Source organism: Lolium perenne, chromosome 5 (assembly GCF_019359855.2).
Source record: "Lolium perenne isolate Kyuss_39 chromosome 5, Kyuss_2.0, whole genome shotgun sequence".
Classification (NCBI taxonomy): Eukaryota; Viridiplantae; Streptophyta; class Magnoliopsida; order Poales; family Poaceae; genus Lolium; species Lolium perenne.
In genome coordinates this window covers 119,707,608-119,733,336 of record NC_067248.2, presented here as the reverse complement: position 1 = coordinate 119,733,336, position 25,729 = coordinate 119,707,608, and the positions used below count along the sequence as shown (strand labels likewise).

The following is a 25,729-nucleotide window of genomic DNA, read 5'->3' as shown; positions in this document are numbered from 1 at the left end:
CTATAGCCTATGCATTGGCACCGTGGGGTGAGAGTGGGGTGAGAGTGAGGAAAAAAGCTGATGTGGCGGGTGAGAGTGAGGCTATGCATTGGCACCAGCCTAACTACATCTACCAGGTACAGGAGGGGGGTCCGCTTGTGTACTTTTGACAGGGAGAGAAGTATAGCCTGGTACCATGGTGGCATGTGGATGTACCGTATGTGGGGCTGGAAAGGTACCACAAACAGTGTCCATACCTGACAAGGAGGTATCAACAGTTCAGTACATACTGCCACTAGCGGTACAGCGGTCAACGCATGCGAGAATCTCCTGCGATTCTGAACGGTGGCCGATTGGGTTCTGGCGCCATAAGGTCCGGTAGGAATCCATGTTCCTTCCTTCCCCTTTAAAGCATCTTCACCGGCGTTCCCGATAGCGGCCCGACAGTTTTTTGAGGGTTGGGAGCGAAAATGGGCTCGCACCAGCGCGCCCTATATGGCGCCGGTCAATTTTGGAGCCCAATAGAATCGTTGGTAACCCCGTGCCAGCTCCTTCGCCAAGGGCGCGAATCGGGCGCACCGGCGCCTCGCGAGGCTGAAAATTTTGGGTGTGGGAGCCGCCTGTCAGTGACGTTAGGCGCCGCGCGGGATATTTTGCCGCCACGACGCTGCCCGGGAAATTCTCCCGTCGCGACACCGCGCGGGAGGTTTCCCGCCTCGCCGGTGGTCCATATAATCCCTCCTCCGCTGCCTCTATAGTGCAAAAATCCTAGAAAAATTACACAATGTTCGATTCGTGGGACTTGGCGGCGCTAGAGGCGGCCGTAGAAGTCGTGGAAGCGGACCCGTAGCTCGTAGAGTACGAGGTGTGGGAGGAGGCGGCGCTAGCGGCGACCGTGGATGCCCACGTCGCGGACGAGCGGCAGAGCCAGGAGGCGAAGCGGCGGCTGCGGGTGACCGAGGAGGCGCGACGGCGGCGGGTGTCGCCGCGGGATGACCTGGAGCGACAGCGGGAGGAGTCGGAGCAACGGCAGCGGGAGGAGGCGAAGTTCCTGGAGGCGCGGCGGCGGCAGGAGGCGGCGAGCGAGCGCCCGTGGGAGCAGCGACGGGAGAAGGGGTGGGAGGACCTTTTGCTGCGGCGGTCGCAGCGGGGGGAGACGTAGATTCAGGAGGAAGTCTGCGAGCGGTGGCACAACTCCGCCTACAGAGGCAGGAGTTGGATCACCGTCGGCGGCGGGAGGACCCGGAGCGGCAGCTGCGTCAGGAGGCGGTGGCCGCGGATAGAGCCGCCTACTTGACGTTCGTGGCGGAGAGAGCAGGGGATTATCGTCGGAGGAGCAGCGGAGAGAGCAGAGGAGAGAGCACCGGAGAGAGCAACTCCACCTCCATAGAACCAAGTGGCCAGTTGGTAGTAGTCTAGAGATGAAGCAGGTTTCATATGTCATCCGAGGTTGAGGAGTGAATAATGTTTTACTCGGATTTACCTGAAAATATTATTTATTCCTCGATCCTGAATGACATTAAAATAAAATTTTAAGTATAATATGTAGTATGTGTAAAAAAACTTCTATCGGGGCCGCCTGTTTGGGGACACCGGTGTGAGAACAGCTCCCCAAATAGAGGATGTAGTGCCGGCGCCCCTCAAACGCAGGTGTCGGCGCCCCTGCCGGCGCCTGTTTGGGGGCTACCGGTAGAGATGCTCTTACGAACCGTCATTTTTCCCTAGCGCCGTGTGGAAACTGCAAGATTCCCCGTTAGATTGGAAAGGTATGGCCCAGATCAATCCTCCAGGTGTTCCGTCACACTCTGTATAATACTATGCTTGAGCTGAAATGGAACTGGCGATCGTTTGCCCCACTGAAATTCCTGTCTCGCGATCGCTTGCCCCACTCTCCATCCGACCCAAGGGATAGGGCGTATCAATTTTTTTCTAAATTTTGACTTACATTTTAATCAAACCGCCCTCACCATGGAGGTATAAATATATCCATTACGCAACCAATGCAAAACCTCTGCATCATTCCATTTGTGAGAACAATATTGACATGCTTAAGTGCTTAACACAAAAGCAAGAGAGCCATACCATGCAAGAAAAAAAAATACAAAAGCCAATAAAAGCATCACCATGCATCCAAAACAGTATCAGAAAAGATGATTAACCTGACAGAACAAACTGAATTCAATGGATCGGTCAGACACAGAAAACAAGTACAGACTGCATTTAGCTTAGCTGTGTCAGCACGGAAAAATAGCAATTGGAGCTCGCAAACCAGGCTAGTGTATGAAAATATGAAGTAAACCTGATGATGCCCCGATCCCTTAAACCAATCTGTCAGCACCCTTGGATGAAACAGATAGAAAACAGGGGCCTTTTCTAGTAGGTTCAGGAACACACTAAGATGATCTTATACTATCACATCGCACGTATGTACGCATACAATTTTTTGGCCAAAAATGGGAGCAACAGAAGATCAAAATTAAGTCATAAATCTTGGTGGTAAAGGGCTGGTACATCATAACACAAGTACAGAATCACATCTAACAAACAAATGATAAACAAGTGGATGTTTTCATGCCCCCACTCAGTAAAGGGTAACAGTGGCTAGGAATTCAGGTTGACAGTAAAGTACGAGATATCGGTAGCAAACAAAGAACACAAGTTGTCACTAGGAATTCAGGTTGACAGTAAAGTATGAGATATCTAACACAAGTTGCATTGCCAGCCGTATCAGCACATGAGGAAATCACAACATCTGTGGCAATCCCACACTGATCCACATCCATGCTGGCACCAGGGATTAAAATCAGGTTGTTGTGTGTGAACAGTTGGTGGGACCTGGAGATTCTGACTGTCCTGAGCACCAGGATATGGAAACTCACTCTTTCTTGATGATTGTGCTGGGTTTTGGAAGTTGAGAAACGTGTTTAGGGTTTTCGGTGTGATATACAGACCACCCGTATCTCTCTTTATATAGCAGCACAACAGATTAAAACAAGTTGTATACACGTAGGATTACTATACAGATACGTGTACAGACCGATCTCTTTAACACGCCTCCTCAATCTAAACTACAGTTACATACCAGGTTTAGATTGGTACAAAATCGGTCCAATATCTGTCGTGTGGCTGATTTAGTAAAAACATCAGCCAGTTGATCACCTGAAGAGATAAATCTCACCTCCAAGGCTCCGGCAGCAACTCTCTCACGCACAAAATAAAAATCAACCTCTATGTGCTTAGTACGAGCATGAAACACCGGATTTGCTATTAGATAGGTGGCCCCCAAATTATCACACCATAAAACTGGGACTCGCCGCCGAGGAACTCCTAGTTCCTTGAGTAAAGATTCAACCCATATAGCTTCAGCAGCGCCATTAGCCAACGCCTTATATTCAGTCTCTGTACTGGATCTAGAGACTGTAGGCTGCTTCTTAGAACTCCAAGAGACAAGGTTTGGTCCAACAAAGGTTGCAAAACCTCCAGTGGAGCGACGATCATCAACACATCCAGCCCAATCTACATCTGTAAATATGCTGATTCCCATAGATGTCGACTTATGGAACTTCAACCCTGTATGCAAGGTTCCCTTGACATAGCGCAAAATACGCTTAACAGCTTCCCAATGAGCTTCAGTGGGCTGAGACAGAAACTAACACACTTTATTAAGCAAAGGAGATATTCGGGCGAGTAAGAGTCAAATACTGAAGACCACCAACTATGCTGCGGTACCGGGAAGAATCTTCAGGACCAAGTGGTGAACCAGTATCCCGGGCAAGCCTCTCTGTAACTACAAGGAGAGTAGAAGTAGACTTGCAATTCTCCATACTGACACGATGAAGCAAATCAAGTGGATACTTGCGTTGTGTCAGCTGCATGCCCCCAGAATTGTAAGTTGCTTCAAGTCCAAGAAAATATGACAACACACCCAAATCTTTGATGGGAAAGGTGTGAGAGAGAGACTTGACCAGCCGATCAACTGCCAGGGAACTAGAGCCAGCAATGACAATATCATCAACGTAAACAAGCATGTATATATGAACGCCAGCTTGAGAGAAGATGAACAAAGACGTATCCGCCCGAGAGGAAACAAAGCCAAGCTGATATAAGAGAGCACTAAGTCGCGCGTACCAAGCGCGAGGAGACTGCTTGAGCCCATAGATAGCACGTTGCAGACGATAAACATGAGAGGGATAACGAGCATCTTCAAACCCAGGGGGCTGTTGCATATAAACCTCCTCAGTCAGAAATCCATGAAGAAATGCATTGCTGACATCAATCTGCCGTAGGGCCCAGCCTCGAGACACAACCAGAGAAAGAACCAGTCGCACAGTCGTAGGTTTGACAACCGGACTAAAAGTGTCTCCATAATCGATACCATACTGCTGTGTGAAACCCCGGGCAACCAGGCGAGCCTTATGCTTGTCCACTGAACCATCAGGCTTATGTTTGGTCTTGAACACCCATTTGCAGCTCACAACATTAACACCAGGCGGACGTGGAACAAGAACAAAGGTCCGTGTCTTGCAAAGAGCAGAAAATTCATCGGCCATAGCAGCCCGCCAGGCCGGTTCATGGAGAGCTTCACGGTGCGTCACGGGTTCAGCAAAAAATGCACGCCGGGCAGGATTATAGCGCACCGTTCCATCAGTATAGACCTTATCTCGACGGGTGTGATCACGCTGACGAGTAACCATCTGGTGACCAGGAGGAGCATCAGTCGAAGGTGTCGCGGCGGAGGACGCCTCAGCAGCGGGCGACACGGACTGCGCAGGAGAAATCCCGAGCGATGGCGAGGGCGACGATGTCGATGAAGGAGGCGTGCACGGCGAGGGTGGCGTAGATGGGCCGTGGGCCGAAACCTCCGAAGGAGCACCCGCAGCGCCAGACGCGCCCGCAGACGCAGCGCCAGGAGCCTCGGGAGCCGCACCCGAGCCATGCAGATGAGGCACTGCGCCATGCACGTCGATCGTGGAGGCAGCTACGTCGATCACAGCGGCGGTATCCTGCACAGAAACATCACCAGCTACAGGAAAAGGATCAGCCGACAAATAAGACAGGTCATATTTACGCAAATTGGTACTCGTAGCCGGTTCAGAGGAAGGGAAAGTGATAGCCTTTGAAAGAGTGGGGAGATCAACTTTAACACCGGGAGTGGCACATGGAAACACCGACTCATCAAAGATGACATCACGCGAGACATAGATGTGACCCGTGGAGCGATCCAAACACTTGTAGCCCTTATGCATGGAACTATAGCCTAAGAACACGCACTGAGTCGACCGGAAGGCTAGCTTGCGAGCATTATATTTGCGAAGACTAGGCCAGCATGCACAACCAAACGTACGAAGAAAATCAAAGTTCGGCTGGATTTTCAAGAGACGATGAACATGAGTATCACGGTCTAACACTGGTGTAGGCATCCTATTAATAAGATAACACGCAGTGAGGAAAGCCTCATCCCAAAAGCGAAGGGGAACAGAGGAATGGGCCAGAAGAGCTAGACCTGTTTCGACAAGATGGCGATGCTTGCGTTCAGCAATGCCGTTCTGCTGGGAGGTGTGAGGACACGACACCCGATGAGAGATACCGATGCGCTGAAAATAGCGATGCAACCGATGATACTCACCACCCCAATCGGACTGAACAACTTTAATTTTTGTGTCTAAGAGGCGCTCAACATGGGCATGAAAGTTGTAGAAAACTTGTTCGACATCAGATTTATGTTTGAGAAGATAGATCCAACAAAAACGCGAATAGTCATCAATGAAGCTAACATAATATTTATAACCACCCGACGAAGAGATAGCCGGACCCCAAACATCTGAGTGGATCAATTCAAGAGGCATAGTGGAAACACGTTCAGAAGCATTATAAGATAACTGGTGACTTTTAGCACGTTGACAAGCATCACAAACAAAATTGTCTGAAGGTAAACAAGGCAAACTATGGTGCTGAACAAGACTCTGCACTACTATATTTGAGGGATGACCAAGACGCTGATGCCACCGTGACGACGACACCTTGACACTGGAACTAGCATGGCGACATGAAGAGGGAGATGCTCGAGTGTATGGGATCGGATAAAGGCCATCTTGACTCCTACCGAGAAGAAGAATTCTCCGGGTTGCATTGTCCTTAACACAGAAAAAATCACGGTGAAATTCAACAAACACGTAATTATCACAGACAAGGCGATAGACGGACAAAAGATGCTGACTAATATCAGGAACATGGAGAATGTTTTTCAAGTGAAGAGATGAACCGGCTAAAGTCGAATGACCAATATGCGAAATAGACAAACCTATCCCATTGGCAACTTGAACATTGTCCTTCCCATTGTAGTGCTCATGAATGTGGAGGCGCTCGAGGTCGTTGGTGAAGTGGTCCGACGCGCCAGAGTCCATCAACCAATGAGGAGGGTTGTGGGAGGTGGTGACGCCATTGCCTGAACGCTGGTTGGAGTTGTTGTCGGCGCGGAAGTCGGGGTTGAAGCGGTTCTTGCATTGATACGCCTGGTGCCCCTAGTAGTTGCAGATTTGGCAGCGAGGGCGCTGCCTCTTGTTGCGACCACCACCACCATTGCCGCCATTGTGTTGGCGCTCATTGCCACCACCATACCCGCCAGATTGAGATTGCTGGCGGTCGTTGCCGCCTTGGTAGTTGCCGCCGTTGTACGAACGACCTTGGCCTTGCTGCGAGTAGGCATTGGAACCACCCGAGGAGCCCCCGCTGTATTGAACAGGAGCAAAATCCGACGAACGCGGCCGGCTAGGGTTGTTGTAGGAGCCAGGGCGCGCCGACGCATTAGCGGAGGAGATGAAGTCAACATCCTCCTGTGCCTGTGCCGCTTGAAGGGACTCAAAAGAGAGCACCGAGGAGTAAAACTCCGAGTAGGGCACGGATCGGTTGTTCATGGTGAGGTTCCCGGCAATGGAATTATACGCCTTCCCAAGGCCGGTGATGATGTAGTCCACGAGCTCGTCATTGGAGATAGGGGCGCCCGCCACAGCCATGGTATCGGCCAATGCCTTCATCTTGTGCATGTACTGCAACGCGGACAGATCGTCCTTGCGCAGCGTCTGCAACTGGCGACGGATGTGGCGAACACAGGCGCGGCTTTGGGCGCCGAACATGGTGTGAACCGCCACCCAAACAGCAGCGGCGTTTTTGCAGCCAATCAGCTGGCATGCGATATCAGGCTCCATGGAGCCGAGGAGTGCGCCAACCACCCGCTGATCAACGATCCACCAGCGAGTATAGTCAGGGTTAGGCACATCGATTTGCTCATCACCGGTGCCTTGCTTGATCGTCATCGGGGGCTCGACATCGGTTCCATCGAGGTGACCACGGAGACCAGCACCAGAGAGGTTGGGAAGAGCTAGTCCTTTCCACAGCATGAAGTTGGTGGAGTCGAGGCGGACCGGGACGGTGGGCACGACCCCAGCAGGGACAGACGAGATCGGGGAGGAGACGAGCGCTCCCGATGTCTGCGAGGTCTGAATCGCTCCGGATGCCATCGCGGCGGCGCGGCGAGGGAACGCGGCGACGGCAGGGGACTACGGCGATGTTACGGGCGAGACGGCTCTGCGCGGTGGAGGACTTCGTGCGGAGAAGATCGGATCGTGCGGCGGCGGCGCGGAGAAAGCTCGCGATGGCGCTCGATCGCTCTGATACCAAGTTGAGAAACGTGTTTAGGGTTTTCGGTGTGATATACAGACCACCCGTATATCTCTTTATATAGCAGCACAACAGATTACAACAAGTTGTATACACGTAGGATTACTATACAGATACGTGTACAGACCGATCTTTTTAACATTGGAAACTCCAACTACCTTGATTTTGGAGATCAGGAAACGTCTGACCAATTGCCTGTTGCATATGCATATGTTCAGTTGGTGGAAGCAGCGCTTGGTTAGTTTTGAGCGGCATCTGGCATCCTGAATTCGATGTCTGAGAAGTGGTGGTAACTGTCCCTCCAGCTTCTGCCATGACTACGCACTGGCTCAGGATTGTGCTGGCCTCAAGAAGCTGCCTGTTTGCTTCTGCTCGTTCATCATCACTTATGCCTGTCTTATTGAAGACACTGTGAAGATTATGGACATGGGCTTGTGCTTGTATGATGTGCTTCAGGAGCTCAGTGGGCACGCTACCTTGCTTTCCTTCCATTTCAACCTTGTGCTCAGGGGCAGCATCTACGGCACCACAAAATATTTTTATGTCAGATTCTAATTAATAAATGGTCTATCAAGGAACATAGATCTACTTAAATACTTTTACCTTCTGGCATAGGAACCTCATCAGGATATAATACATGAAGCCTTTTCAATATACTTCTAGTCACTTTGGGACATTTCGCACACTGATGACCACCAGACCGCAAATGATCTTTCATGACAGAAATTGCCACATCAAAGTCCCGGCCACATGCAAGACATCCAGATTCTTAGCCGGCTCGCCTCCACCTCCTCCGCCATGGCTGGTCGCGCCTTCGGCTCCACCTCCTCCGCCATGGCCGCTCGCGCCTTCGCCACCACCTCGGGCGTCTTGGACGTGTGGCCCTACCGCATCTCGTGGCCGTGGATCCATGGCCCCTAAACCCTAGCTAAACCTTGGCGGAAAGACGAGCGAGGGGAAGAAGACGAGCGAGAGGGGCGGAAGACGAGCGAAGGCCGAGAGCGAAAGAGGAGAAGCCGGTCTGCGGGTGGTGATCTCCTGGTCCGGTCTTTCTAGACCGTATCACTCCTGTACAATACACGGGTCTGGCCATTTTGACTTTGGAACCGGTCAACCCAGACCACCTTCTCCACTCGAGCGCACGGGGGCGCGCGGGAAATGACGCCCGGTGTCAGCGGCGCGGCGGTGGTGGAGGGTCAGCGGCGAGGTTGCCGGTGTTAGATGTATATACCTATATATTGTAGTTTCCTCGTATGTTAGGGGTTTTCTACGTATGTGCACCTGTACATGTACTATATATTGTAGCATTTGGCTCCCTGGTAATACAACAACCATATTGATCAGAGCCAAAATTGGTCCTCTTTCTCTTCTAGTCCGTACGGACGGTTTTGACGCTTGTTTCGGCTGCCGGCTCCTTCCCGGCCGCTGCTCAGGCCGCCGCACCTCCGGTCGCCTCTCTCCGGCCGGACCTCCCCGTCGGCCAGCTGCTCCCCCGCCTCCCCCGCCGCCCCTCTTCTTCCCGGCCGCCGTCTCTACCCGGCCGTTGCTCCACCCGCCGCCTCTCCCCGGTCGGATCTCCCCGCCGGCCAGCTACTCTCCCCGCCGGCCGCCGCCTCTCCCGCCGGCCAGCTGCTCCCCGCCGGCCCCCTCTCCTTCCTTGGTTTCCGCTCGTCCCCGCTCCATCCGTCGGGTGATTTCGATCTGGTTCTTTTGATCTGAGAAAAAAAGAGCTATGTCTTCCTCGGGCTATGTTGCGATCCCTCGCTGCCCGGTGATTTTTAATGGCGCGAATTACCCTGATTTCACTGCCTTCATGCGCGTCCACATGCGCGGTCTTCGTCTTTGGGGTCTGCTTTCTGGCGAGGTCTCCTGTCCGCCGCGCCCCGTTACTCCTACGGTGCCTGTTGCACCGCCACCTGTTGCCCTTGCCCCTGTTGCTACTCAGGCGGATAAGGATCTAGCCAAGAGTGTTGATGACACTGCTCTGGCTGATTATGACCGGAAGGTCCAGGACCACTCTACTGCCGTTACGACTTACCGGCTGGATCTGACCGAGTACACTCAGTGGATAGATGAGGATGCTCGTGCTGCTGCTATTCTCACTTTCAGTGTTCTGCCTCAGTATGCTGCTGAGTTTATGGGTCTTCCCACCGTTGCTGCTCAGTGGGCTTTTCTTCGTCAGCGCTATCAGCCGTCTGGGGATGCTCTCTACCTGTCTGTGGTCCGCCAGGAGCATGCCCTTCAGCAGGGTGATTCTACTATTCACTACTAGGGAAAGCCTTATAGCAGCACTCCTTACCGCCGGCGAGTACGGTTTGAAAATGCCGGCGGTAAGACCTTCCAGGGTGGCCTAACCCTACCGCCGGCGAGTTGAACGCAAGGCGCCGGGGATGCGGGCTTTACCGCCGGCGAACACGAAAACGAAAATGCCGGGGGTAATGAGTGGCTCGGCGGACCACCCAGCCTGCACTTACCGCCGGCGTTTTATGCCCAAATCGCCGGGGGTAGCGGGCTGTACCGCCGGCGAACCCGAGAATGCAAATGCCGGGGGTAACAAGTGGCTGGGTGGGCCACCCATCCTGCACTTACCGCCGGCGTTTGTGGGCCGTAGGTGCCAGCGGTAATGGGCCCTACCGCTGGCAAACACGCATGTTGGCGCCGGCGGTAACCTGGACTTGGCCATTTAATTAGCCCGACCAGCCACCTACCACCACCCTCACACACTCATATGTGATGGCAAATCAACCCAAGCACTTGTTATCTCATTCCCCCACCCATTTTAGCTATTTCAACCAACAAAATATGATGTATTTGAGCAAATCATGCACTACCTAGCCCCTCTAGCATGATTTGCATGATCTAGATCTAGATCTATCTCCTCCCACCACCTTTTCCACTAGATCTAGCTAGATCTCTCTATTTCTAGATCTCTAGATCTCTCGAGCATAAAAGTCGACGTGTGGCGTCTCTCCGGTGCTTTTGGACGTCACGTCAACTAATAGGTATATAACTAATGAGTGGAATGTTCATGAGTTGGTGAAAAGTCACGGTTATGTCACTAGTGATGGCAAAAGACGCGATTCCATATATGTAAATGCATTGTTTTGCATTTGTTGACGTGTGCAGGATCATTGAGTTGCCAATGTTTTGCCGGAATGTTGATTAACTTCCGTTTCGGAGAATTTTTGGAACTCCAGCATGACAATATTTAGCAAAGGTCATGCCGAATTTTTTCGTGAAAACCGAGGCGGCGATTGTAATCAATTACCTTGTCATGTAGGCGACGATGGTCATCAAGATGAGGGAAAGCGTCGTGGATAGATACGTGGAACGCGCGACGGCCGACATGTATCAAAAAAAGCGAAAGGATATAATGTGTCCTTGTCGAAGATGCAAGCTAGGGTCGTTGTTCGGCCCCTTTTCAGGCATAGTGAATGAGCACCTGCTCAGGTATAGTTTCATGGAGGGGCATACTCAGTGGATGAGTGATGATGGAGATGATGATATCGAAGGTGATGATGATGGAGATGATGATGGTGGAGATGATGATAACGAAGGTGATGAAGAGGATGCCCCATACGGCAATGGAGACGAGGTTGAAGAGGATGGCGCACACGTTGATGGTGATCAAGAAGGCCGGGAAGAACATGCGGCCGACGAGGACATGAGTAGAATTACCCCGCTAACCGCGGCAGTGCAGGACAGTCATGTTCAAGAACTTCTTCTCAGCAACACATCGACCGACCCCAAAATCACTGGTAGACGGAAGGCTAAGCTGGATCAACTCGAGGTAGACTCGAGAACTCCGTTGTACGACGCAGCTCGTGGGACGGAGAAGAGCCGTCTGAGATACGCTCTCGATATTATGGAGATGAAGGCAAAGCACAAATGGACGGACACAAGCGTGGACGAACTCTTCGGATACTTGAAGATCCACTTTCCTAAAGATAACACGTGTGCCGGTAGCCTACAGGAGGCCAAGAAAATCGTGTGCCCTCTCGATTTACCGCACCAGAAATACCACGCATGCATCAGTGCCTGCGTAATATATCGGAACGAGCATGCCAATCTCGATACATGCCCACAGTGTGGAGAATCTCGATACAAGAGAGGGACAAGAAAATATCCTCGAAAAGTTGTGTGGTACTTCCCGCTCATGCCCCGTCTGCAGCGGTACTTCGTGGACCCTAAGGAAGCAAAGCTCATGCGCTGGCACGCGGAAAGAAAGGAGGCGGTGATGCGTGATGTAGAACGGGTTGAAAACCCAGTGCTAACACACCCTTCGGATGCAAGCCAGTGGAAAACATTAGACGATGAGTATTACGAAGAATTCGGGAAAGAACCAAGGAACATCAGGTTGGGTGCGAGCACCGATGGACTCAATCCATTTGGGAACCAAAGCAGCAAGCACAGCACCTGGCCCATGTTTGTATGGATGTACAACCTCCCTCCATGGCTATGCCTGAAGAAGAAGTACATACACATGAGTATGCTAATCCAAGGGCCGACGCAGCCAGGGAGCGATATCAACCTGTATCTGGAGCTATTGAAGGAGGAGCTAGTCACTCTGTGGGAGGAAGGGATAGAAACTTGGGACGCCTACGGACAAGAAACTTTCCGTATGAAAGCCGCACTGTTGACGACGGTGCAGGACTATCTTGGATACGGATATATCGCGTGCCAGGTGTGCCACGGACACAAGGCATGTGTGAGGTGCATGGAAAAGACGCCGTTTTTACAGCTGGGTAAGGATCCCGGGTCTTCAAAAACCGTCTACATGAGGCATCGAATGTGGCTTCCCAAGAATGACCCGTGGAGGAAGTGTGGAGACCTGTTCAATGGGAAGGATGAGGTCGAGGGACCTCCACCTAGGCGAAGCGGCGAAGAGATAGATACTCTGTTGAAAAACTGGAAAGGCTGCCCTCCGGCAGGTAAGATAAAGATCCAGAAGCGGAAGAAAGGAGACAAGAGAAAGAAAAAGGAACCCGGGCCGCTCTTGGGGGTATGGAAAAGGAGGTCCGTGTTTTGGGACTTTCCGTACTGGAAGATCCTCGGTACGCCTCATAGCCTTGATGTCATGCATATCACGAAGAACGTGTGCGAGAGCTTGCTTGGCACTGTGCTCAACATGCCGGAGAGGACCAAAGACGGGTCGAAAGCAAGACACGACCTGATGGCCCTTGATATCCGAAAAGAGCTTCATTTCGCGCAGGTTGACCAGGAAACTGAGGAGGAGGAGATGGATGGTCGCAAACGCAAAAGGGTGGCCAAGCATCGCGAAACTCCTTGCCCCTCCTGCTTCACTCTAAATCCCGATGAGCTCGAACAATTCTTCAAGTGCCTCCTAGAAGTCAAATTTCCCATAGGCTACGCGGGGCTGATACGCAGATGGCTGGACCCGACGAAAAAAATCTTCAGCGGGATGAAGTCTCATGACTGTCATGTCATGATGACGCAGATACTTCTGGTTGCTATCCGAGGGATAATGGAACCACACGTTCGTGCGACGCTGACTGACCTGTGTAACGTCTTCGACGTCATCACTCAAAAGTCGATAACCGTCAAGAAACTCGGGAGGCTGCAGGAAGAGATTGTGGGGACCCCGGACTAACTGTCCGAAATACCCTGTTATGTATACAAGTTCACGATCCCATGATCAGTACGCCGTGAACACATAACCGAACTGATATCAAATTACATCATCCTTTACAAAACGTAATAAGAAAATTACAATGAGGTCACATGACCAATCTTTACATAATAGCCTCGAAGGGCCTAATCTAATCATCAGAGTCGCGGAATCACTTCAGCAGCGTAGAGCCCAAGTCATCTGCCATAACCCTACAGGCAACTGACTGGGAAGACATTCCTAGCTCGCATAGACGTCGTCAACTCCTTCTTCATCTGTCGAACTCCTTCAAGTCTGGCCAGGTAAATAGCCAGGGACAAAGCCGTGAGTACATTGGAATTGTACTCGCAAACCATCAAGAAGGTGATAACAATTCTAACTAAAGAAGACAAGAGAGAAATAATAGTTTCCCTTGTGGATATAGCATGTGGAAGAGAATCAGTTTCTCTTGTGGATATAGCATCCCAACTTCGCAGTTAAAGGGAACACTAAGAGGGTTCTATGACATCTCTATATCTTTGTTGAAGAAGATACTCTAAAAGATATCCTATGACATCTCTATATCTTTGTTGAAGAAGTTACTTCAAAAGAGTTCCACAACATAAAACACTAGGATGGGGTAACCCAATTTTATTTATCCTTCCCGACCATCTCCATATGGTCGACACATCCTTTCCCGTACCCTTCCGGTACTTCAAAACAAGTTCTTTCCTTTCCTTTGTCAAACAATTTTGTAAATCAAAACCCATCAGGCTAAGCAACAGCCATTCCAACCGTCCCATGATCATGACGCGGCTATTCGAATAGATTTTACTCTGCAGAGTTTGCACACTTTCCCCACCTCTATCCGGATACCTATCGTGTGGGCATCATCCCCGCATAACAACATATGCCACGACGGATACCCGAACATAGCCTTTCGCCCATTCGACTTAGCAAGAGGTCCTACCCTATGGAGTATGTACCTCCCCGGCACCGTGGCAGCTCACCTCCTCTTGAGCGTGGCTCCACCGCCAAGCCAGGAGACCCATAGTGTCTTCTGGACGGGTCAGCCCCGAAGGCCTCCCGTTATACTATTGTCCCAACAATGACAACCCGGACTCGGGGGTAACCGTACCCTTGTATAGTTGTGCGGTGCCTCATGCTAAGAAGAACAAACGTCAAGCTAAGCTCCGTGCCCACGTTGGAGTAGCTGTGGTTGCGCGGGTTAATTGTCACGGGTGAATACTTAGACGCCAAAGTTTTCATAAACAAGATTCTCTTTCCAACCATCTTTGCCAAGATCCTTTTCTTTCATAAACACACACTTAGGTAAGTCCAACTCACCCAAGGTTTTTCGAAGTTCTTTTCAACAAGGTATTTTTCCAAGGGGTTCCCAACCTATAGTTTCATGTAAGAACTAAGAGACAACAATGGCGTGATGCTAGCCATCATACCACTAAGGAGATGATAATTGAGGTGTCAAGGGGATCATACATACTTAGGATAAGCATGCATAGGGACATCATAAATAGCATGATTCAACAAGGGTCATGATGTTAATCATCATACCACTAAGAAGATGATAATATAGGTGGTCAAGGGGGCATACATGCTTAGAGTAAGCATGCATAAGATCAACAAGGGGTTCAACACACTCGAGAGTAAGTATGTATAACAGCAACAAGGGGTTCACAAACTTGGGAGTAAGTATGCATGGCATCAACAAGGGGTTTAAGATACGACAAGGGCATGATGCTAACCACCATACCACTATGGGGTGCAAAAAGGGTGTCAAGAGGTCGACACACACAAGACAAGTGGGCGTACCCATCACACTTAGAGGGGTACACCAAGAACATGATGATGAAGACCACCATTTCACTAAAGGGGGTTGTAGGTGAGGTGTCAAAGAGAATAAACATGCTCATGGTGAGCATGCTCCATCAACATAAGTAGAAACAACACAAGATAGATCGAGAGACAAGAATAACAACAAAGTAACCACAATATGTGATTAAACATTCAGAGATCAAGAGATGGCTTGCCTTGGTTGGCTTGTTTGTCCCTGGACTTCTCCAAATTCTTCGAATCCTTCCTCTCCTTCAAACTCGTCAACATTTGAATCTAACGTCGCACAATAAAGATACACAAAGAACACAATCACAAACCAATACTTCACCACATCACAATAATCAAGTAAACAGGGAACAAAGTTTAGAAAGTTGTCTTTGGATTTTATTTTTTAAAAAAAAACTACATCAAAAGTTTCACAATGATTGGGTTTCAACACTTAAGTTGACCTTTTATTTTAAACCAATCCTATACATGGATTCTAATTTAATTTGCAAAACAACTTTATGCGAACAAGCAACAAGCACCCATGGGGTGCTGCAGTAGTTTAACGCTGAAACAAAACCCACAAACTTGGTTTATAGAAAAATTATTTTTTAAAAATAAATTTATAACAAAAATTGATATTTAACTACACATAGAACACAAATAAATAACCATTTATTCTAGATAAATCCCACTGGTATGAGACCAGTGGCATTTTAAAAAGGTTGAAATTTGTGTTCTACTGCAACTGAAATCATTCGTTCTGAGTCTGCAAAATTTGAGATATGAATTTTACAAATTTCTGGCTGATTCATTTTAGGGGAGAGCTGTGCGAGTGGGCACACGTCCTCTTACTCAAATCTGAAGGGGTATGCCACCATGGGATCAAGATCTAATGGTTGGTATTGGACAACTTGACTAAAAAAATAATGGATGCTTTAATATTGCTGCAACCAGACTATATGCATGCGTCGACTTCTGATTTTTCCTGCTAGCTGATAACGACGACGGTGACTCGGAAACTCACCTGGGACGGCCGAAGCTTGACGAGAACTGCGAGAGGATGGCAAAGTGGAGTAGCGATGGCCCAGCGGAGCAGCTTGTACGTGCTGGAGATGTCTACGCGGACGGCAACTTGCATGGCGTCTGGACAGAGCTGCATGGACGACGTGCTCCACGGCGGCGATCGAGAGCTCACCGGGAGAGCTGGCGGTCGACGGCGGAGGCTTGGAGCTGCGGAGGCACGTCGGGGAAGAGGTGCGACACGTCCAGATCGAGCAGGAATACCACTAGTCGACAGTTGCGGGCGGCGGCTTCTTCGTCCCGTACGGACGCTCCTCGTCGGCGGCAGCTACAGGTGCTCCTGGACATGGACAGAGATGGGCGGCGCGTTAGAAGGGAGACGATCAAGGGTTCTAGAATAAGCAAGGAGGAAGAGCGGAGGGGTCGAGGTCGAGCGCCACCTTGCGCGTCCCTGCTCGGCTGCCAAAGTGCCACGAGCGACGGGCTCTTCTCAGCTCGGCGAGGGAGAGGAGGAGAGGCAGCACTGCTGCGCTACGGTGAACTAAGTGAGGAGGAGGTGCTATCTGGAGCGATGTGGCGAAATGGAGAGTCTGAGGGCGGCTTTTATAGCCTCGGACGGGTGTACGGTAGACGGAGTTCATCCTGACGGTGCACGGGTCCAGGGCTTCGCCATTGGCCAGCTGGGCGGTGGTGGAGCGTCTCGAGCGCGGGCTAGGGTTTTCGGAGGGGTTCCACGCGCGGGAACGGCCGGGAGAGAGAGGGAGGGCCACCGCGCAGAGAGCGCTCGGCGAAAAGCCGCGCCCAGGCTGACGTCATGCGTGTTGCCGGAGATGACGCAGGCGCGCTCGCGTCAGCAGAGGGGAGGTGTGGCGCGTGTGTGGCGGACGCTCGCGACCTGGGTCAGTCATCGTTCGGCTCAGTTTTCATGCAGGAGTGCGTGCGACGCGAACCTGGCGACTGAGGTCGAGTCGAGCATGGGCAGGGGCAGGTGTGCTCGGCGCGTGCGTGCGTTTGGGCGCGGACGGGCGTGTGGAATTCGATCAGTTTGTCTCCAGTATGCTGTGGTGATCATGTCGATCGCGAGCATACCCAGAGCGCGTGTGTGCAGGAAAAAGGAATCAGGGAGAGAGGGATGCGGGAGGGCTTGGGATGGTTAGAAGTGGCACGAGCCATGGCAGGGCTGGTACACGTTTCTGATCAAAAACTTGGATTGGCAATATTCAAGAATCGGTTTTGAAAAGGTTCCAGAATTGAGGACACGCGACAGATCGAGTTTGCTGAAGAATTACGGGAGTTTTCAGGTGTGGAGCAAGGGTCCAAAACTTGCAGACTTTCTAAAGGAATAAGGCATAAACTTGGTTTCAACTTTCAAAATTTGGCATAGAAGAGGTACATATGGTATTCGGAAGTTTTGAAAATAGCCAAACTTATTTTTGGGCTAGTTATGATCTCTGCCCAATTATGAGCATCATATAATTTTTCTCATACTTCAAAAAGTTATTTTAGGATCGGAGGCATGAAAGATAATTAAAAATTTCAAAGCATTTATGGGAATTACAACAAAGAATATTATTTTTGGAGAAACAAAGGAGGTATTGTTATTTCTCACACACTTTTCTTGATTTTTCAAACTAAAAACCATTTTATAAATAAATTTTATAACCAAGGAGTGAGATGATTTTAGGGAGCTATGAAAGAGAGAACAAAAGTTTAAATAGAGGTAGAGATAAAATTGAAAGAGTAAGTGAAGAAATAGCATCTCCAAGCCTCATTTTCAAAGAAACAAAACAAATAATGAAGTAATTTCATAGGTTATAGAGGCATGTGGTTTTGGTTGGATAAGCGAGAGGGATTTTGAAATAGAGGTGGAGAGGAATCTTGGTGTGCAAGGGTTTCCTCATAAAGGTGCATAGATCAGGCTAAAAGGACCAGTGCCATTTTACCAACAAGATATGTAGTGGCTGGAGGAAAACTCTAGGGTCTGATTGAGATCTAAGCTCAAGGTTATTGGTAGAGCTATGATCATGTAGTTCCATAATAGATGTACACGATATTGGGGTGAGGCTTGTCCTGATTCTACTAAGGTGAAGATCCTCTATGGTTCATTTGTTTTTAGGGCACACAAAGAGGTATTGGTAGATTGGGCTAAATACCCATTTGTAGACAAAAACAACACACAAGAAAATTTGCACTAATCAAGCAAGGTCATCAACAACTATTCAAGCATCCCAAGAATAATTGTTGACCAAGTGCTTATAGACGATCATGTCATGATAGGGTTGAAAATAATTAAATATACAAAGTCATAGATTTGGTGAATTTTCCAAGGACATAGTAGAGAAAAAAAAACATATCCTTTCCTAAAGTTTTGCAAAGGTGTTTGAAATCATTTTATCAATGCTTGCAAATCTTTAGTTTTGAAAACAGTGGGATCATTTGTAGTCATAGATCCCTATATGTTTTATAAATACTTAATTTGAGAAAAAAAATAGATGGCTATTAATTTTGGAAAGATTTAAAACACTTGAAATAAAAGGGGTTGCCAGGATCAGATGGTTGGCAAGGATTTTTATAGAACTAGTATACAAGATCACAAGGGCGCAAGGATTATTTTGGTTCACAATTTTGTTAAACAATCAAGCAAAAACAGACAAGATATCATACCAAACATAACCCTAATAAAAGAAAATGTTACTTTACCTACTAATCACAAAAAGTTTTTGTTGGCCCTCATTTTTGTAAATCAAAACTATGCTTTACAACAAGGTTACAAAAGTTGGGTTGTTACAGATCTTCCACCCTTAAAATAATCTCGTCCCGAGATTACTAAGCGTAGAGCTAGAGGGGTTGTAAAGTTTAATTAAAGTTAGACTCCATCCTTCTGTAGATGTACTGCTGTTGAGATGGTCATTGCTTCATCTTCTGGGAGACATGATGGATTCCTGCCGATGGCGAGCTTCATGAAGAGGTTGACTGCTCCATGTTGGGGTTAGATCTGAAACTTCTTAACGATCCTAGTGGGGGTTCAAGACTTTGTGAGGGTTAGTGCACTCCAACGGTGCTTTAGCAGGGTTGAAAACTTTTTAGAGTTAGCTTTAAATTTTTGTGGAAGACAAAGTCTTCCACCCTTAAAATTGTTCACTGGGGGGGGTTTAAAAACTCTAAGCTTCGGCCACGGGTCTTGTCGGGCTTTCGAAGAAGTGATATTTCTCTCGGCTTGAGTTGAAGCATCTTCAGGGAGCGAGGTGCAGTCCACAGCTTCAAGGGAAGTTAATGCATCCCAACAAGTTTCCGACGGTGTTTTAGAAAGGTTTAAAATTTTAGGGTTAGCTCCAATTTTTAGTGGAAGATAAAGTCTTCCACCCTTAAGATTTTTCATTGGGGGTTTTCGGAAAAACTCTGAGCTTCTACCTTGTAGTTCTGTCTGGGGCTTCTGAAGAAGTCATCGATCTTCCGCATTCAGTTGAAGGATCTTCGGGGGAGGCGTGTAGACCACGACTGCAATAGGTAAACACGGTGTTTACTAAACCATAGGATGCACGGTAAGTTAGTAAGTTGACGAGATTCCTGGTTGGTATCCACATGAAGCAGCAACAAAGGTTATCAGAGACAATCTTGAGCTTGAGGGTCGGTGTTGACTTATTCCTGCGAAGAAGTGAGCGGGTAAATTACACCTAATCTTGAGTCTTGAGGTATCTTCATGAGCTTCACTTGATGAGGACCAGATGAACCATGTGATGTAGCTTGGCTTTGACGCTATTGTTCACTCAGCTTGTCAGGCGGCGTCTTACAGGGTGGTTCCAAGAAGATATCCTCGAGGTTAGCGCGATTATGTTCCAAGGTTAGACCAAGTTAGTATGTCTTCTCGCAGAGGTGCAGTCACTCCTGAAGGTACAGGCTTCTGCTGCGTTGGCGTAGTAGAGATGCTTCAGCTGATCTTGAAAGTAGTTAGCGTAGAGAGGGGTCTGGGTTAGTTCTTTCGACGGTTGAAAACAACTGTTAACAAGGCTAACTTCTCCAAAAACTAGCAATTAGCATTTTAACGGCGAGGTAGATGAGGGTGAAAACATCTTAGGGAGGCTTCCTACGCTAGGTTATCACACCGAGGGTGTTTTTCAGACCTAAAGACCAAGACAATCATACACACAACAAACAGATAAAAAACACTCAAGGCAGCACACTAGGGAACTACAAGCAATCATCAAACTAGACATGGTAACATAAGTACCCATGGATTTCTAATACGTGGGAGTAGCTCAATCAAAGCGATTGAGTTTGTCCTATCCATCCTATAGGTTTGGGGGCTGCTCACATATGTTGATGTCTTCAACTTGCTGACATTGACTTCATCAGGGACTCTTGAAGCAGTTAGTGGTGCCGCAGGCCTGGTGTTGACTCGTCGATGTTGAGGTGGAGGCAAAAACTGCGTAGAACTTAGGGTCTCATCATCCCGAGGACGTGAGTTCTTTAGAGCGGTAGTTGTTGAGGTACTCCCAAAGTCGACAACTTCTGGGGCTAGCCTAAAAATTACTAGTCAAGAACTGAGGACTTGATCCCAGACGACTGCAAAAGTGCAAGTCCACGGAGGAACAAGGTCAGATCCTTGACATACTTTGGTGATAACCAAAGACATGATCCTATTATCCCTTTATGCACACGGCTAAGTCGGCATCCAATCTTCAATAGCTGTTGTTGGAGGTACATGAGTCTTCCTGAGGGATTGATCCATCTTTGAGTTCGAGTATCCGGTCTGAGTTGGGGGCGGGGGTATCGTCCAATACCTAGTTTTGGAAGGGGATGAGATGGTAGAGTGAGAAATTTCCAATTGGTTTGGTAATCAGAGACCAAGGTAAGAATTAGAAGTTTTGAAGAGATAAGAAATTTGGAAGCTATTCTTCTGTATACTAAAGGAAGAATTTGTTTTGCAAATAGTTTTGCCCAAGTACTTGTTTCCTAACTAACGTCCATGCTAACTAAGGTCTCCTACAGTCAGGATGGCTCTGATACCAGCTCTGTGGGGACCCCGGACTAACTGTCCGAAATACCCTGTTATGTATACAAGTTCACGATCCCATGATCAGTACGCCGTGAACACATAACCGAACTGATATCAAATTACATCATCCTTTACAAAACGTAATAAGAAAATTACAATGAGGTCACATGACCAATCTTTACATAATAGCCTCGAAGGGCCTAATCTAATCATCAGAGTCGCGGAATCACTTCAGCAGCGTAGAGCCCAAGTCATCTGCCATAACCCTACAGGCAACTGACTGGGAAGACGTTCCTAGCTCGCATAGACGTCGTCAACTCCTTCTTCATCTGTCGAACTCCTTCAAGTCTGGCCAGGTAAATAGCCAGGGACAAAGCCGTGAGTACATTGGAATTGTACTCGCAAACCATCAAGAAGGTGATAACAATTCTAACTAAAGAAGACAAGAGAGAAATAATAGTTTCCCTTGTGGATATAGCATGTGGAAGAGAATCAGTTTCTCTTGTGGATATAGCATCCCAACTTCGCAGTTAAAGGGAACACTAAGAGGGTTCTATGACATCTCTATATCTTTGTTGAAGAAGATACTCTAAAAGATATCCTATGACATCTCTATATCTTTGTTGAAGAAGTTACTTCAAAAGAGTTCCACAACATAAAACACTAGGATGGGGTAACCCAATTTTATTTATCCTTCCCGACCATCTCCATATGGTCGACACATCCTTTCCCGTACCCTTCCGGTACTTCAAAACAAGTTCTTTCCTTTCCTTTGTCAAACAATTTTGTAAATCAAAACCCATCAGGCTAAGCAACAGCCATTCCAACCGTCCATGACCGCGGACGCGGCTATTCGAATAGATTTTACTCTGCAGAGTTTGCACACTTTCCCCACCTCTATCCGGATACCTATCGTGTGGGCATCATCCCCGCATAACAACATATGCCACGACGGATACCCGAACATAGCCTTTCGCCCATTCGACTTAGCAAGAGGTCCTACCCTATGGAGTATGTACCTCCCCGGCACCGTGGCAGCTCACCTCCTCTTGAGCGTGGCTCCACCGCCAAGCCAGGAGACCCATAGTGTCTTCCGGACGGGTCAGCCCCGAAGGCCTCCCGTTATACTATTGTCCCAACAATGACAACCCGGACTCGGGGGTAACCGTACCCTTGTATAGTTGTGCGGTGCCTCATGCTAAGAAGAACAAACGTCAAGCTAAGCTCCGTGCCCACGTTGGAGTAGCTGTGGTTGCGCGGGTTAATTGTCACGGGTGAATACTTAGACGCCAAAGTTTTCATAAACAAGATTCTCTTTCCAACCATCTTTGCCAAGATCCTTTTCTTTCATAAACACACACTTAGGTAAGTCCAACTCACCCAAGGTTTTTCAGAAGTTCTTTTCAACAAGGTATTTTTCCAAGGGGTTCCCAACCTATAGTTTCATGTAAGAACTAAGAGACAACAATGGCGTGATGCTAGCCATCATACCACTAAGGAGATGATAATTGAGGTGTCAAGGGGATCATACATACTTAGGATAAGCATGCATAGGGACATCATAAATAGCATGATTCAACAAGGGTCATGATGTTAATCATCATACCACTAAGAAGATGATAATATAGGTGGTCAAGGGGGCATACATGCTTAGAGTAAGCATGCATAAGATCAACAAGGGGTTCAACACACTCGAGAGTAAGTATGTATAACAGCAACAAGGGGTTCACAAACTTGGGAGTAAGTATGCATGGCATCAACAAGGGGTTTAAGATACGACAAGGGCATGATGCTAACCACCATACCACTATGGGGTGCAAAAAGGGTGTCAAGAGGTCGACACACACAAGACAAGTGGGCGTACCCATCACACTTAGAGGGGTACACCAAGAACATGATGATGAAGACCACCATTTCACTAAAGGGGGTTGTAGGTGAGGTGTCAAAGAGAATAAACATGCTCATGGTGAGCATGCTCCATCAACATAAGTAGAAACAACACAAGATAGATCGAGAGACAAGAATAACAACAAAGTAACCACAATATGTGATTAAACATTCAGAGATCAAGAGATGGCTTGCCTTGGTTGGCTTGTTTGTCCCTGGACTTCTCCAAATTCTTCGAATCCTTCCTCTCCTTCAAACTCGTCAACATTTGAATCTAACGTCGCACAATAAAGATACACAAAGAACACAATCACAAACCAATACTTCACCACATCACAATAATCAAGTAAACAGGGAACAAAGTTTAGAAAGTTGTCTTTGGATTTTATTTTTTAAAAAAACTACATCAAAAAGTTTCACAATGATTGGGTTTCAACACTTAAGTTGACCTTTTATTTTAAACCAATCCTATACATGGATTCTAATTTAATTTGCAAAACAACTTTATGCGAACAAGCAACAAGCACCCATGGGGTGCTGCAGTAGTTTAACGCTGAAACAAAACCCACAAACTTGGTTTATAGAAAAATTATTTTTTAAAAATAAATTTATAACAAAAATTGATATTTAACTACACATAGAACACAAATAAATAACCATTTATTCTAGATAAATCCCACTGGTATGAGACCAGTGGCATTTTAAAAAGGTTGAAATTTGTGTTCTACTGCAACTGAAATCATTCGTTCTGAGTCTGCAAAATTTGAGATATGAATTTTACAAATTTCTGGCTGATTCATTTTAGGGGAGAGCTGTGCGAGTGGGCACACGTCCTCTTACTCAAATCTGAAGGGGTATGCCACCATGGGATCAAGATCTAATGGTTGGTATTGGACAACTTGACTAAAAAAATAATGGATGCTTTAATATTGCTGCAACCAGACTATATGCATGCGTCGACTTCTGATTTTTCCTGCTAGCTGATAACGACGACGGTGACTCGGAAACTCACCTGGGACGGCCGAAGCTTGACGAGAACTGCGAGAGGATGGCAAAGTGGAGTAGCGATGGCCCAGCGGAGCAGCTTGTACGTGCTGGAGATGTCTACGCGGACGGCAACTTGCATGGCGTCTGGACAGAGCTGCATGGACGACGTGCTCCACGGCGGCGATCGAGAGCTCACCGGGAGAGCTGGCGGTCGACGGCGGAGGCTTGGAGCTGCGGAGGCACGTCGGGGAAGAGGTGCGACACGTCCAGATCGAGCAGGAATACCACTAGTCGACAGTTGCGGGCGGCGGCTTCTTCGTCCCGTACGGACGCTCCTCGTCGGCGGCAGCTACAGGTGCTCCTGGACATGGACAGAGATGGGCGGCGCGTTAGAAGGGAGACGATCAAGGGTTCTAGAATAAGCAAGGAGGAAGAGCGGAGGGGTCGAGGTCGAGCGCCACCTTGCGCGTCCCTGCTCGGCTGCCAAAGTGCCACGAGCGACGGGCTCTTCTCAGCTCGGCGAGGGAGAGGAGGAGAGGCAGCACTGCTGCGCTACGGTGAACTAAGTGAGGAGGAGGTGCTATCTGGAGCGATGTGGCGAAATGGAGAGTCTGAGGGCGGCTTTTATAGCCTCGGACGGGTGTACGGTAGACGGAGTTCATCCTGACGGTGCACGGGTCCAGGGCTTCGCCATTGGCCAGCTGGGCGGTGGTGGAGCGTCTCGAGCGCGGGCTAGGGTTTTCGGAGGGGTTCCACGCGCGGGACCGGCCGGGAGAGAGAGGAGGGCCACCGCGCAGAGAGCGCTCGGCGAAAAGCCGCGCCCAGGCTGACGTCATGCGTGTTGCCGGAGATGACGCAGGCGCGCTCGCGTCAGCAGAGGGGAGGTGTGGCGCGTGTGTGGCGGACGCTCGCGACCTGGGTCAGTCATCGTTCGGCTCAGTTTTCATGCAGGAGTGCGTGCGACGCGAACCTGGCGACTGAGGTCGAGTCGAGCATGGGCAGGGGCAGGTGTGCTCGGCGCGTGCGTGCGTTTGGGCGCGGACGGGCGTGTGGAATTCGATCAGTTTGTCTCCAGTATGCTGTGGTGATCATGTCGATCGCGAGCATACCCAGAGCGCGTGTGTGCAGGAAAAAGGAATCAGGGAGAGAGGGATGCGGGAGGGCTTGGGATGGTTAGAAGTGGCACGAGCCATGGCAGGGCTGGTACACGTTTCTGATCAAAAACTTGGATTGGCAATATTCAAGAATCGGTTTTGAAAAGGTTCCAGAATTGAGGACACGCGACAGATCGAGTTTGCTGAAGAATTACGGGAGTTTTCAGGTGTGGAGCAAGGGTCCAAAACTTGCAGACTTTCTAAAGGAATAAGGCATAAACTTGGTTTCAACTTTCAAAATTTGGCATAGAAGAGGTACATATGGTATTCGGAAGTTTTGAAAATAGCCAAACTTATTTTTGGGCTAGTTATGATCTCTGCCCAATTATGAGCATCATATAATTTTTCTCATACTTCAAAAAGTTATTTTAGGATCGGAGGCATGAAAGATAATTAAAAATTTCAAAGCATTTATGGGAATTACAACAAAGAATATTATTTTTGGAGAAACAAAGGAGGTATTGTTATTTCTCACACACTTTTCTTGATTTTTCAAACTAAAAACCATTTTATAAATAAATTTTATAACCAAGGAGTGAGATGATTTTAGGGAGCTATGAAAGAGAGAACAAAAGTTTA

At 48.5% G+C, this 25,729-nt stretch overlaps 2 long non-coding RNA genes across 2 annotated transcripts; both read right to left on the bottom strand.

Annotated features, from left to right (window-relative positions):
• Positions 1–14,656: 14,656 nt before the first annotated feature.
• LOC139831283 (uncharacterized) lies at positions 14,657–16,688 on the bottom strand. The gene is made up of 3 exons (XR_011745981.1): positions 16,567–16,688; positions 16,131–16,466; positions 14,657–15,391 (listed from the first exon to the last, which is right to left on the bottom strand). It is a non-coding gene; the product is annotated as an uncharacterized lncRNA (long non-coding RNA).
• A 5,294-nt stretch (positions 16,689–21,982) lies between these two features.
• On the bottom strand, positions 21,983–24,579 carry LOC139831282 (uncharacterized). Its single transcript, XR_011745980.1, has 3 exons — positions 24,458–24,579; positions 24,022–24,357; positions 21,983–23,283 (listed from the first exon to the last, which is right to left on the bottom strand). It is a non-coding gene; the product is annotated as an uncharacterized lncRNA (long non-coding RNA).
• Positions 24,580–25,729: the final 1,150 nt, after the last annotated feature.